At 40.7% G+C, this 14,195-nt stretch overlaps 1 protein-coding gene and 1 pseudogene across 5 annotated transcripts in view; one reads left to right on the top strand and one right to left on the bottom strand.

Moving 5' to 3' along the window:
- HTR7 (5-hydroxytryptamine receptor 7) overlaps positions 1-14,195 on the top strand; it is a 330,604-nt gene that overhangs the window by 152,321 nt on the left and 164,088 nt on the right. The window lies entirely within an intron of this gene.
- On the bottom strand, positions 407-1,600 carry LOC128581289 (nucleophosmin-like; annotated as a pseudogene). The gene has a single exon (XR_008378791.1). The product of XR_008378791.1 is annotated as a nucleophosmin-like (transcript).

Here is a 14,195-nt window from a genome sequence, read left to right as displayed (position 1 = left end):
TTGATCACTTCTAAGAGTTTTGTAGTAGAATCCCTAGTGTTTTCCAGATATACTATCATATCATCTGTGAAGAGTGAAAGTTTGATCTCTTCTGACCCTATATGGATACCCTTGATCGCCATTTCTTCCCTAATTGCGGTGGCTAAAACTTCCATTACAATGTTAAAAAGCAATGGAGACAATGGGCAGCCTTGTCTGGTTCCTGATCTGAGTGGAAATGATTCCAATTTAATTCCATTCAATATGATATTGGCTGTGGGTTTGCCATAGATGGTCTCTATCAGTTTAAGAAATGTCCCTTCTATACCGATTTTCTTAAGTGTTTTGATCATAAAGGGATGCTGGATATTATCAAAAGCTTTTTCTGCATCGATTGAGAGAATCATATGGTCTTTTTTTTTTTTTATTAAAATACTGAGTTTATTTCACATGTATATTTTTGTCTCCCCACCATTTCCATGTCTGACCACTACTACTACTATGCCCTAACATAACATTCCATACATGCTTAAAACCAAGTGAAGGGTGGAGTTCCATCTTTAAAAACTAAGCAGGCATTTTGGACAACACATTCTTGGCAATGGAACCTGGACAACATTTATCAAACATGGTAGGGAAAGTTCTCACTCTGCATTATAAAAAGGACAGCCAGATATCAACTGTTACAGAAATGAAGTAAGACGAAAAATTTTAACAAACTGTTGAAACTATTTTCTTAAAGAGACTTCCTCCACTGCCAGAGATCTTGAATAGCCTCCTGGTCAGTCATCCGGAAGCAATTCTTCACATAATTGATGAACTTGGCTTCCACTTTGGGAAGAGACCCACCTTTTTCTATACTTGCTTGCATTTTTGCCTTAATGTCTTCTACAGAACTAGGTCCTTTTGGTGTTTTAGGAGTTTTTTCCTGTTTTTGGAAGGATTCTTGACCTTTTGATCTTGGTGTTGATGGTTTTGAATCCTTTCATTCTGGTTTGATTTTTGTGCATTTTTGGCTGGAGTGTCTCGCACAGATTTCTTCACTGGAGCTTTTTCTTCAGTTTCCTCATCATCAAAATCATCATCATCATCATCTTCTTCTTCTTCATCATCATCTTCATCTTCATCAGCAGCAAGTTTTACTTTTTTCTGTGGAACTTTGCTTCCACTTCCAGGGGCAGATCGCTTTCCAGACATACTTAAGAGTTTCACATCCTCCTCCTCTTCATCTTCTGACTCTGCATCTTCTTCCACAGCTACTAAGTGCTGCCCACTAATATTCACAGGCCCTGAACCACACTTCAACCGTAAGACAACCGGTGGTGTTATTTCAAAGCCCCCAAGAGAAACCGTTGGCTGTACAGACATTTTCAAAGTAGCCAGTGTTACTTTAATTGGACTGCCTTCATAATTCATTGCCTCTGCTTCAACAATGTGCAACTCATCCTTTGCACCAGCCCCTAAACTTACCATTCTTAAAGATAACTGGTGCTCATTTTCATCATTATCCACCTTAAAGTGATAATCTTTGTCCGCCTTTAGTTCACAACCGAAAAGATAGTTCTGAGGCCTCACGGGGCTCATGTCCATGTCCATCGAATCTTCCATGAGGTGATGGCACGCACTTAGGTGGGGGAGAAGGCGGACGGAGATAAACGAGTACTGCTCCAAGGAACAGCTGCGCAGGACGGAATCACTCCAGGGACTGGTCTTTGTTTTTTAATTCGTTTATGTGCTGGATTACATTTATAGATTTACATATATTGAACCAGCCTTGAGATCCTGGGATAAAACCAACTTGGTCATGATGTATAATTTGTTTGATGTGTTGCTGGATTCTGTTTGTTAGGATCTTGTTGAATATTTTTGCATCTGCATTCATTAGTGATATGGGTCTATAATTTTCTTTTCTTGTTGGGTCTTTCCCTGGTTTGGGGATCAGGGTGATGTTTGCTTCATAGAATGTGTTGGGTAGTCTTCCTTCTTTTTCTATCTTTGGAACAGGTTGAGTAATATAGGTACTAATTCCTCTTTAAAGGTTTGGTAGAATTCAGACATGAAATCATCTGGTCCCGGGCTTTTCTTTTTAGGGAGGTTTTGTATGGTTGATGCTATTTCTAAACTTGATATGAGCCTGTTCAACATTTCCACTTGATTCTGGCTAAGTCTTGGAAGGTGACATGCTTCCAAGTATTGGTCAATTTCCTTCAGATTTTCATATTTCTGAGAATAAAGTTTCTTGTAATATTCATTAAGGATTTTTTTGATTTCTGAGGAGTCTGTTGTTATTTCGTCTTTGTTGTTTCTGATTGATGAGATTAGAGATTTTACTCTTTTTTTCCTGATTAGGTGGGCCAAAGGTTTATCTATTTTATTGACCTTTTCGAAAAAACAGCTTTTTGATTTATTGATCTGTTGTATACTTCTTTTGTTTTCAATTTCATTTAATTCTGCAATAATTTTGGTTATTTCTTTTCTTCTACTGGGTTTGGGGTTGGAATGTTCTTCCTTTTCCAGTTGCTTGAGATGTCCTATTAAGTTGTTTACTTCCTGTCTTTCCATTCTCTTGAGGAAGGCTTGCAGTGCTATAAATTTCCCTGTTAGAACTGCCTTTGCGGTGTCCCAGAGGTTCTGATAGTTCATGCCTTCATTGTTGTTTTGTTCCAAAAAATTGGCGATTTCTTTCTTAATCTCATCTCTGACCCAGCTATCATTCAGCATAAGGTTATTTAACTTCCATGTTTTTGTATGAGTATGCAGATTCCTGTTGTTATTCAGCTCAAGTTTTATTCCATGGTGATCCGAGAAGATGCATGGAATAATTTCTATTCCTTTAAATTTACTGAGGTTAGACTTGTGACCTAAGATGTGATCGATTTTGAAGTAAGTTCCATGGGCTGATGAGAAGTATGTGTATTCAGTTTTGTTGGGATGAAATGTTCTGTACATGTCTGCTAAATCCAAATATTGGATGGTTAGGTTTAAATCTAAGATTTCTTTGCTCAGCTTCTTGTTGGAGGATCTATCCAACACTGCCAAAGGAGTGTGGAAATCTCCGACGATTATGGAGCTGGAGGAAATCAAGTTGCTCATGTCTGTTAGAATTTCTCTTATAAATTGAGGTGCATTCTGGTTGGGTGCATAGATATTAATAATTGAGATATCATCATATTGAGTATTACCCTTAACAAATATGAAGTGACCATTCTTGTCCTTCCTTACTTTCGTTGGTTTAAAGCCTATTGTATCTGCAAATAAAATTGCAACACCTGCTTTTTTCTGATTACCATTTGCCTGAAATATGGATGACCGTACTTTCACCCTGAGTCTGTATTTGTCTATTAAGTTAAGATGTGACTCTTGTATGCAACAAATATCTGGCCTGAGTTTTTGTATCCAGTCAGCTAACCTATGCCTCTTTAGAGGACAGTTTAAGCTGTTCACATTAATGGAGAATATTGATAAGTCTGGTGAAGTTTTCGGTATCGAGGTTTTCAAAAGTCCAGTGGGTATTTTTAATCCTTTTGCCAGTGTGGAAATTGGAGTTTGATCCGAATTTCTGAGTGAGTTTACTTTTGTGGTATAGGATTGGGTTGGTCATTATGGAGGATAGGTCTGAGAATATCCTGAAGAGCTGGTTTGCTTATGGCAAATTTCTTCAACATATGAATGTCATTAAAGTATTTAATTTCTCCATCATAAATGAAACTTAGTTTAGCTGGATACAAGATCTGGGGTTGAAAGTTATTTTGCTTTAGGAGATTAAAAGTTGGTGACCACCCTCTTCTGGCTTGAAAAGTTTCAGCAGAGTGATCTGCAATCATTCTAATATTCTTCCCTTTGAAGGTAATGGTTTTCTTTCTCCTGGCAGCTTTGCGGATTTTCTCCTTCATATTAACTTTAGTGAAGTTAATTATGATATGCCTGGGGGATGTCTTATTGGGGTTGAGTCATGCTGGGGTTCCGAAGCTGTCCGCTATCTGAATTTCAGAATCTTTAGGAATGTCTGGAAAATTTTCTTTCATAATTTCATGCAGAAGGGCCTCTGTGCCCAGCGAGGCCACTTCATCTGTTTCTGGAACTCTAATGATTCGGCTATTTACCTTCTTCGAATTATCCCAGAGCTCTCTGAGAGAATGATCCATTTTTGCTCTTCATTTCTCTTCCTCTTTGAGAGCTTGGGAGCGTTCTAAGGTTTTATCTTCAATGTCAGAAATCCTTTCTTCTGCTTGCTCCATTCTGTTGCTGAGGGATTCTACTGTATTTTTCATATCTTTGAGGGCTGCAAATTCTTGCTTCAGTGTGTCTAAGTCTTGGTGGTTTTGTCTTTAAATTCGTTGAATTCTTGAGACAACTTTTGAATTTCTCCTTAAAGTCCTAATTCCACTTTGTTAATCTTGTCTGCAATCCAAATTCTGATTTCATTTTCTGACATCTCAGCCAGTTGTTTATGAATGGGATCTTCAATTACATCTGCCATATCTTTCCTTGGGGGGGTTGATCTATTCTGGTTATTCATGTTACCAGAGTTTTTCCGCTGATTCTGCCCCATGGTTGTTTTACTCCCTTTGATTTTTTCCCCTGGGGCTTTGTCGAGGGCCTGTACAGTGTTGTAGCCTGAGAAACTGAGGCCCTGTCTGGTTCAGTGGGGCTAAGTGGTTCTGTCTTGTTTTCAGCTGGTTTCTGTTCCACCCTAGTGAAACAGATACTCTGGATTGAAGTCTCAGCTGTGGAGAAATATCAGCAATTAAGTCACCCCACCCCCCACCGGCAAACAATTGAAAAAGAAAAATCATACCTTCCTACCACTGTGCACCCAGGGCACCACCTGATTTGTCCTCAGGCGATTGGTTCATTTCAAAAAGTCCAAATCAATTGTCTCAGTCTGCCCCTGTCTCTGTTGAGAGTTTAAGAGGTCTCTGGGTACTGGATCACAGGGGTCAGGTGACTACTCTGGTGTGGCTTGCTCCAGTGCTGCGTGGAGTCAGGAGGAGCCACCCAGCCAATAGATCAGTCTGGGAAGGTTGATGCCTCATTCCCCACTTTGCGCCACTGTCACACCCAGTCACAGATAGCCCTGCAGTTGGCTGACCCAGTTGCCTGTAGTGAATCGGTACTCCAGGAGTTTGCACCTGCCTGAATCACAAGGAAGTCTGCCAGGCTGCTGCACTCTGCCACTCTCTAGCAGGAAGAGGTGAGGCCTGACAACCTCGCCCACTTGATGAAGGTTGGGGGTTTTTCACTCAGGTCCAGTCTCACCCCTGTTTAATGTTACTGACAGAACAGAACAACTTTGTTTTTGCCTTGCAGAAGAGAAGCTGAATTGAGTTCCAAATCAGCTTGTCTTTGCTCTTGTATTGTCTATAGGCTGACGATCCCCTGAGGGCCAGATGCATCTTAGGTTCAGTAAAGTGGACCTCTGGGTCAGCCCTGCCCTGGGAGTTACCCTGCTTTGCAAGTTGGAGTTGCCTCAGGCAAATCCTATACTCACAGTCTCTGGTTGCCAGGGAGACAGGGAGTGTGGCTTCAGAATATTTGGTAGTGAGCCATATTGCTAGTAAAAGAGAGGGCTGTGGTTTTATGCCTCAAGCAACCATTGCTCTGGTGCAGCTCCCCTCTGGCCAACTGTCCTCTCTCTGCTCCCATGCCCTAGAGTCTGCAGCGACCGGCTGCAGCCCGGCACTGTCTACACCCCTCGAACAATCGCCCAAGAGTCTGGTCTTCTGGGGGACAGGCCTCCAGACGTTGGAGCAAGAGCAGAGGGGAGCATGGGGAGCACTGGGAGCCTGGGGTTGTGGGCAGAGAACACACACAGTTTTACACAGTTTTATGCCTGGCCGTATTGTCACCAAAAGACAGCTGTCACACTGTGCCTCAGAGAACCGCTGCTCCAGTGCGGTCCCCTCTCTGATGAGCATCCTCTCCTCACTCTCATGCCCTGGAGCCAGCACTGACCAGCTGCAGTCGAGGCCCCATCCACACCCCTCGAGAAATCACCCAAGACTCTGAACTCCTGGGGGACTGGTCTCCAGACCTCAGTGTGAGTGGAGGGGAGTGCTGGGAGCTCAGAATTCCAGGTAGAGACTATATACAGTTTATACAGTTTTATGCCTGGCAGGAGGACGCGTGGCACCCTAGTAGGGGAGGTAGGTCCAGTTTTTAGAGGGTCTCTCCCATTGAATGTAGTGGGAGGACCTTCGAACTCTGCCTGATTGTTTGTGGGGCACTCTGAGCCGTTCTCACGGGGGAGGGGACTCCCATCCACTTTGCGATGGATTTTGTACCTTTTGTTTGTATCCTTGTGGTCGCAGCTCGCCTCAGCGGAGTTGATGTGCATTCTTCTTTCTTAGTGCAGCTCAAATCCACCAGGTTACTTGCTGAATTTTTCTCCTTTAACTCTCCTACTGGATGGGAGCCTCTGTGGAAAGCTGGCTTCAGTCAGCCATCTTGTCTCCTCCATGTCATTAAGGACTTTTTTAATTTCTGAGGAGTCTTTTGTTAATTTGTCTTTGTCATTTCTGATTGATGAGATTAGAGATTTTACTCTTTTTTTTCTGGTTAAGTTAGCCAAAGATTTATCTGTTTTATTGACCTTTTCTTTTTTTTTTTTTTTTGTAGAGACAGAGTCTCACTTTATGGCCCTCAGCAGAGTGCCATGGCCTCACACAGCTCACAGCAACCTCCAACTCCCGGGCTCAAGCGATTCTCCTGCCTCAGCCTCCCGAGCGGCTGGGACCACAGGTGCCCGCCACAACGCCCGGCCACTTCTTGGTTGCAGTTTGGCCGGGGCCGGGTCTGAACCCGCCACTCTCGGTACATGTGCCGGCGCCCTACCGACCGAGCCACAGGCACTGCCCTTATTGACCTTTTCTAAAAACCAACTTTTTGATTTATTGATCTGTTGTATAATTCTTTTGTTTTCAATTTCATTTAATTCTGCTCTAATTTTGGTTAGTTCTTTTTTTCTACTGGGTTTGGGGTTGGAGTGCTCTTCCTTTTCCAGTTGCTAGAGATGTCCCATTAAGTTGTTAACTTCCTCTCTTTCCGTTCTCTTGAGGAAGGCTTGCAGTGCTATAAATTTCCTCCTTAGGACTGCCTTTGTGGTATCCCAGAGGTTCTGATAATTTGTGTCTTCATTGTTGTTTTGTTCCAAAAATTTGGCAATTTTGTTCTTAATCTCATCTCTGACCCAGCTATCATTCAGCATAAGGTTATTTAACTTCCATGTTTTTGTATGAGTATGCAGATTCCTGTTTTTACTGAGTTCAACTTTTATTTCATGGTGGACTGAGAAGATGCAAGGAATAATTTCTATTCCTTTAAATTTACTAAGGTTAGACTTGTGACCTAAGATGTGATCGATTTTGGAGTCTATTTCATGGGCTGATGAGAAGTATGTGTATTCAGTTTTTGGGGGATGAAATGTTCTGTAGACGTCTGCTAAATCCAAATGTTGGATGGTTAGGTTTAAATCTAAAATTTCTTTGCTCAACTACTTATTGGGGGATCAATCCCACACTTCCAAAGGAGTGTGGAAATCTCCAACTATTATGGAGCTGGAGGAAATCAAGTTGTTCATGTCTGTTAGAGTTTCTCTTATAAATTGAGGTGCATTCTGGTTGGGTACATAGATATTAATAATTGAAATCTCATTATATTGAGTATTACCCTTAACAAATATGAAGTGACCATTCTTATCCTTCCTTACTTTTGTTGGTTTAAAGCCTATTGTATCTGCAAATAGAATTGCAACACCTGCTTTTTTCTGGTTACCATTTGCTTGAAATATGGATGATCATCCTTTCACCCTGAGTCTATATTTGTCTTTTAAGTTAAGATGTGACTCTTGTATGCAGCAAGTACCTGGCCTGAGTTTTTGTATCCAGTCAGCCAACCTGTACCTCTTCAGGGTATACTTTAAGCCATTCACGTTAATGGAGAATGTTGGTAAGTCTGGCATAATTTTGGGTGTTGAGTTTTTTGAAAGTCCAGTGGACATTTTTAATCCTCTCACCAGTGTGGAAGTTGGAGTTTGATCAAAAGTTTCTGAGTGAGTTTACTTTTGTGGTAGAGGACTGCTGGTCATTATGGTGGATAGATCTGAGAATATCCTGAAAAGCTGGTTTGGTTATGGCAAATTTCTTCAACATATGAATGTCATTGAAGTATTTAATTTCTCTATCATAAATGAAACTCAGTTTAGCTGGATACAGAATCCGGGGTTGAAAGTTATTTTGCTTTAGGAGATTAAAAGTTGATGACCACCCTCTTCTTGCTTGAAAAGTTTCATCAGAGAGATCTGCATTCATTCTAATGTTCTTTCCTTTGTAGGTAAATGTATTTCTTACGTCTGGCTGCTTTCAGAATTTTCTCCTTCATATTAACTTTAGCGAAGTTAATTATGATATGCCTGGGGGATGTCTTATTTGGATTGAGTCGTGCTGGGGTTCTGAAACTATCTGCTATCTGAATCAGAATCTCTTCGCATGTCTGGAAAATTCTCTTTCATAATTTCATGGAGAAGAGCCTCTGTGCCTTGGGAGGCCACTTCATCACTTTCAGGGATTCCAATGAGGAGGATATTAGCCTTCTTCGAATTATCCCAGAGCTCTCTGAGAGAATGATCCATTTTTGCTCTCCATTTCTTTTCCTCTTTGAGAGTTTGAGAGCATTGAACGGCTTTGTCTTCAATGTCAGAAATCCTTTCTTCTGCTTGCTCCACTCTGTTACTGAGGGATTCTACTGTATTTTTCAGATCTTTGAGGGCTGCATATTCTTGCCTCAGTTCATCAAAATCTTTGGTGGTTTTGTCTTTAAATTCGTTAAATTCTTGAGACGACTTTTGAATTTCTCCTTGAATTTCTAATTCTGACTTTTGACTTGCTCCTCGAATTTCTAATTCCAATTCTTCCTTTATTCTATTAATCTCATTTTCAATCCAAATTCTGAATTTAATTTCTGACATCTCGGCCAGGTGTTTATGTATGGGATCTTAGTTACTTATGCCATATCTTTCCTTGGGGGGATTGAGCTATTCTGGTTATTCATGTTACCGGAGTTTTTCTGCTGATTGTGTCCCATGATTGTTTTACACCATTTGATTCTTCCCCTGGAGCTTTGTCAAGGACCTGTACAGTGCTTTGGCCTGAGCAACTAGAGACCTGTTTGGTGTGGTGGGTCTAAGTGGCTCTGTCCTGTTTTCAGCTGGTCTCTGTTCGACCCTAGTGAAACAGTTTCTCTGGGTTGAAGTCTCAGCTTTGGAGAAATAGCAGCAATTAAGTCACCCCCCCCACACACAGGTAACAATTGGAAAAGGAAAATCAAACCTTCCTATAACCACACACCCAAGGTACCACCTGAATAGTTCTCAGGCGACTGGCTCAGTTCAAAAGGTCCAAATGAATTGTCTCAGTCAGCAGCTGTCTCAGGTCGGAGAGAGTCAAAGGTCTCTGGCAACTGGATTGCAGGGGTCTGGTGACTACTCAGATATGGCTTGCTCTGGTGCTCTATGGAGTCAGGAGGACCCACCCAGCAAATAGATCAATCTGGGAAGGTTGATGCCTCCTTCCCCACCTTGCACCTCTGTCACACCCAGTCACTGATAGACTGGCAGGGCTGTGACTTAGTTGCCTGTAGTGAACAGATACTCCAGGGTTTTGCATCTGCCTGAATCACAAGGAAATCTATTTCTGCTCAGCCTGGCCACTGCACTCTGCCTCTGTCTAGCAGGGGGAGGTGAGGCCTGATAACCTCGAGCGCTTGATGGAAGTTGGGGGGGTGTTCACTCAGTTCCAGCCCTGCCCCTGATTGCTGTTACTGACAGAACAGTACAGAACAACTTTGTGGGAATTTGTTTCTGTCCCTGCTAAATTCCCCTGCAGAAGAGAAGCTGTTTTGAGTTCCCAGAGCCTGCACCTATTCAGTTACCTGTCAGTTCTAGACTCCTACCTTCCTTTGTCTATAGGCTGATGATCCCCTGAGGGTTGGGTACATCTTAGGCTCAGTTAAATGGTCCTTTGGGTCAGCCCCACCCTGGGAACTTCACCAGCTCTGTATGTGCATTTCTAGTACCCATGCTCCACCCAGGCTGGTACCACCTCAGGCAAACCCTTTACTCACAGGGCCTGCGTTTCTGTCACAGATCTGTTCCATGGTGGTTGCCACCTGAGTAGATGCCCGGCCTCCTCTGGTTGCCCAGGGAGACAGGGGGTGTGGCTTCGGAATATCTGGGAGTGAGCCCTATTGTTGCCAAAAATGGCTGTTGCTCTGTGCCTCGGGGCACCGCCGCTCTGGTGTGGTTCCCTCTCAACCAACTTTCCTCTCCTCACTCCTGTGCTGCAGAGTCAGCACTGACCAGCTGCAGTTTAGGCCCTGTCCACACCCCTCGAGAAATCACCAAAGAATCTGGACTCCTGGGGGACAGGCCTCCAGACCTCAGAGTGAGAGTGGAGGGGAACTCAGAGTTGCAGGTAGAGAATATATACAGTTTTATATGGTTTTATGCCTGGCAGGAGAATGCTGTGGCACCCTAGTACAGGAGGTAGGTCCAGTTCTTAGAGGGTCTCTCCCATGGAGGGTAGGTGGGAGGACCTTTGAACTATGCTCATTTGTTTGTGGGGCACTCCGAGCCATTCTCATGGGGGAGGGGACTCCCATCCGCTTGGTGATGGATTTTGTACTTTATGTTTGTATCCTTTGGGTCGCAGCTCGCTTCAGCAGGGTTGATGTGCTTTCTTCAACCTTCTCTCTTGGTGCAACTCTAATCCACCAGGTTACTTGCTAAATTTCTGTCCTTTAACTCTCCTTCTGGATGGGAGCCTTTGTGGAAAGCTGGCTTCCGTCAGCCTTCTTGTCTCCGCCTCCTGGAGAATGTTATGTTAAGTGAGATAAATCAAGCACAGAAAGACAAATCTTGCATGTTCTCACTCATATTTGAGAGCTAAATATTAAAAGAAATTGATGTCATGGAGACAGTAGGATAATGTTTACTGAAGGCTGGGAAGGATAGTGGGGAGTAGGAGATAAAGAGGGAATGGTTAATGCAGGCAAACAACAGTTAGATATGGTGAACATTATATGATAGCACAACAAAGTGACATAATCAACAATAAGTTGGGTATTTTTTAGAATAACTAAGAAAGTGGACTTAGAATGTTCCTAGCCTAAAGATAAATGTCTAAAGTGAAGGATATCCCAATTACCCTGATTAACATTGTATGCCAATGGTAAAACATCACATGTATCCCATAAAGATATACGACTTCTTTGTACCCATAATAATTTTTTAAAAAATGCATTTTTTAAGAACCTTTTTTGGGGGTTTGGGGAGTCTGGAGGAATTTGGTCCTGCAGTTTTTCATTTCTGTAATAATTGCATATCTCTCCACTTTTTAAATGATCTACACTGAAATTTACTAAAAGAAAAAAACTGTGTGGGAGTAATTATAAGGAGCCCAGAGTAGACATTTCAGGTGTGAAACTTTAAATGTAACAGAAGTCTTGATTTGGTTTCTCTTATAAAATCTACCACGTAAAGGATGCTAGCAAGCGCTGTGAATAGTTCAACAAAAGGATCTAGGGATAGACTTAGAACAGTGTGGGAGAAATCTTAATGGTGATTGCAAGAGCACTGATTAATTAAAGGAGTATAAAGGAGTAGCAGACTGGTGTTATGCAATGGGAAACCATGCTTAGGGAAAAACAGCAGAAAATAGAAGCAGACTATATTACCTAGGAAACCTACTATATTACCTAGGAAAATGTGTTACTAAATCTTTCTTCAATGCACAGGTGTAATTCTAGAGGCCCAAGCTATTTTACTGTTTTATTCAATCCAGAGAAAACACTTAGTATTGCTTATTATTTATTCTTTTTTTAATGTTTAATTTTTAAATACTCCACAACTTTTAATTAGAGTAACTTATTGATGTTAATGGGCCCACTTTTGTATGTCAAAAGTTGCAGAAAAGGTGCTCGCTTCATTATTTCTGTTCATCATCATAATGAATGGACACACAATAATCCAATCATTCTCTAGTGAGAAAGATCTTGTTTTTTTTTGAAAAATATATATAGAAACCTAATGATATATGTGTATCACGGCTGATTTAATTGTTTTCCACTGATGATCGTTTTGGTCATCACTTATATGGGTATGGAATAGGCTGAGAATGTATGCCCCAATCTGTTGTGAGCACTGTGCCATGACCAGGAGCTCTATGGCTATCTCTATGGGTTGTGACAAAGATTTCTAATGGCTGTTCCCAAATTGATTTAAGTACTCTTCTGTGTGCTTATGAGCTCTATGATTGCGTCTATGTGTTGGGTGCATAGAGATCAACGTGAGTATAGAGGATATTCCATATATTAATAAGATGTGCTTAGTATACTCCAAGAAAGCCAACCATGACTGAATGATAAATATGTGATTACATAAAACACTGCATGAGGCGCTAGCCTGGACCAATATTGATGACTGCTCACCATCATTAATAAATCCAAGATGATGAATAATATGTGTTTGGAACGGAGAGGTCCAAAACAAAAGAAAATCTCACCTACTGACTTGATAGGAAATGATCCTTAGACAGATGTTAAAGGTATATAAAGTTCATAATCTTAGTCTTTGTCTTCATGGGTCTTGATTTTATTGCTATAATTGGATATTTTAAAATTATAAAAATAATCAATAAGCAAATATAAATAAATATGAATAAGGGAAGCATTGTCCCATCATGAAAATGTTGTGAAGCAATAGAATCTATTGATATATATTAAAAACACTGATAACAAAATTCCTAAACTACAGATGTTGGTATGGATGTGGAGAAAAGGGAACACTTCTGCACTCTGGGTGGGAGTGCAAGCTAATACATCCCTTTTGGAAAAAAGTATGGAGAATACCCAGAGATCTAAAAGTAGACCTGCCATTTGGTCCTGCAATTCCTCTACTAGGTGTATATCCAAAGGGCCAAAAAAACCTTTATAACAAGATATTTGCAACAGATTGTTAATTGCAGCTCAATTCTTAATAGCCAAGTCATGGAAGAAGCCCAAGTGCCCATCAACCCATGAATGGATTAATAAATTGTGGTATATGTACACCATGGAATATTATGCAGCCTTAAAAAAGATGGAGACTTTACCTCTTTTACATTTACACGATGGAGCTGGAACATATCCTACTTGGTAAAGTATCTTAAGAATGGAAGAAAAATATCCAGTGTACTCAGTACTATTATGAAACCAATTTACAATCACTCACACTTTCACATGATCATAACTATGCCCAGGATGCAGGAGGAAGGGGGAGGGGATGGGAGGAGAGGGGGAGAAGATGGGAGCAGAGGGGGGAGGTTAGATCAAGGAAGGGTGAATGGTGGGATCACACCAATGGTGCATAATGCAAGGGTACATGTCGGATTTATTAGGTATAGAGTATAAATGTTTTAACACAATAATTAAGTAAATGAGATGAGGTGTATATTAACCAGTGTGATGTAAGTGTTCCTAATTCTATATGAAATCAGCACATTGTACCCCATAAATGCATTAATGTATACATGATCTATGTGTTTGTGATTTAATAAAAAAAAAAAAAAAAAAAACACTGAACAACAGTGACAACAACCAAAGGTACTCACTTTGGCAGCACATACTAAAAGCTGTAAACAATGTATATTGTTTACCTTGCAGACGAACAAAAAGAAAAAAATTGTGGAGACTAGTAACTGAAATGGATGTAGATTTAAACAAGTGAAAATTGTAACAATAATCTTTGGTAGGATTTTAATTGTCTTAATTTTGCAAAGATTTATCATGATTTCAGCAAGAAAGCTTGAACTAAATAGAAGATAAGTTATTAAATATAGGTTTCCTTTAGGTTCTTTAGGAAGAGAAAAATAGCAATATGGAAAGATACAAAGTAGTTGAAAAGTTGGAAGACTATGTCCAGTAATAGGTCTATGGTTGTATGATACATTGTAATCATATCATAGTCACTGCTTACATATTATATAAATATTAAAGTGATGGTTACATAATAAATACTATACAGTATTATGTAAATATTTATACCCAAATGTTAGTTAAAAATCAGAATATGAAATTACATTCATTTTAGTATCTGTAACCATAGCATATTAAATTAATAGAAGGAAAGACTCCATTATATAGTCCATTCCACTATTTTTTTCTTATGCATACTAATAGCATCA

This window comes from Nycticebus coucang, chromosome 3, assembly GCF_027406575.1.
Source record: "Nycticebus coucang isolate mNycCou1 chromosome 3, mNycCou1.pri, whole genome shotgun sequence".
NCBI lineage: Eukaryota > Metazoa > Chordata > Mammalia > Primates > Lorisidae > Nycticebus > Nycticebus coucang.
Note: the sequence above shows the minus strand (reverse complement) of the source record. Positions and strands in the feature narration are given on the sequence as shown.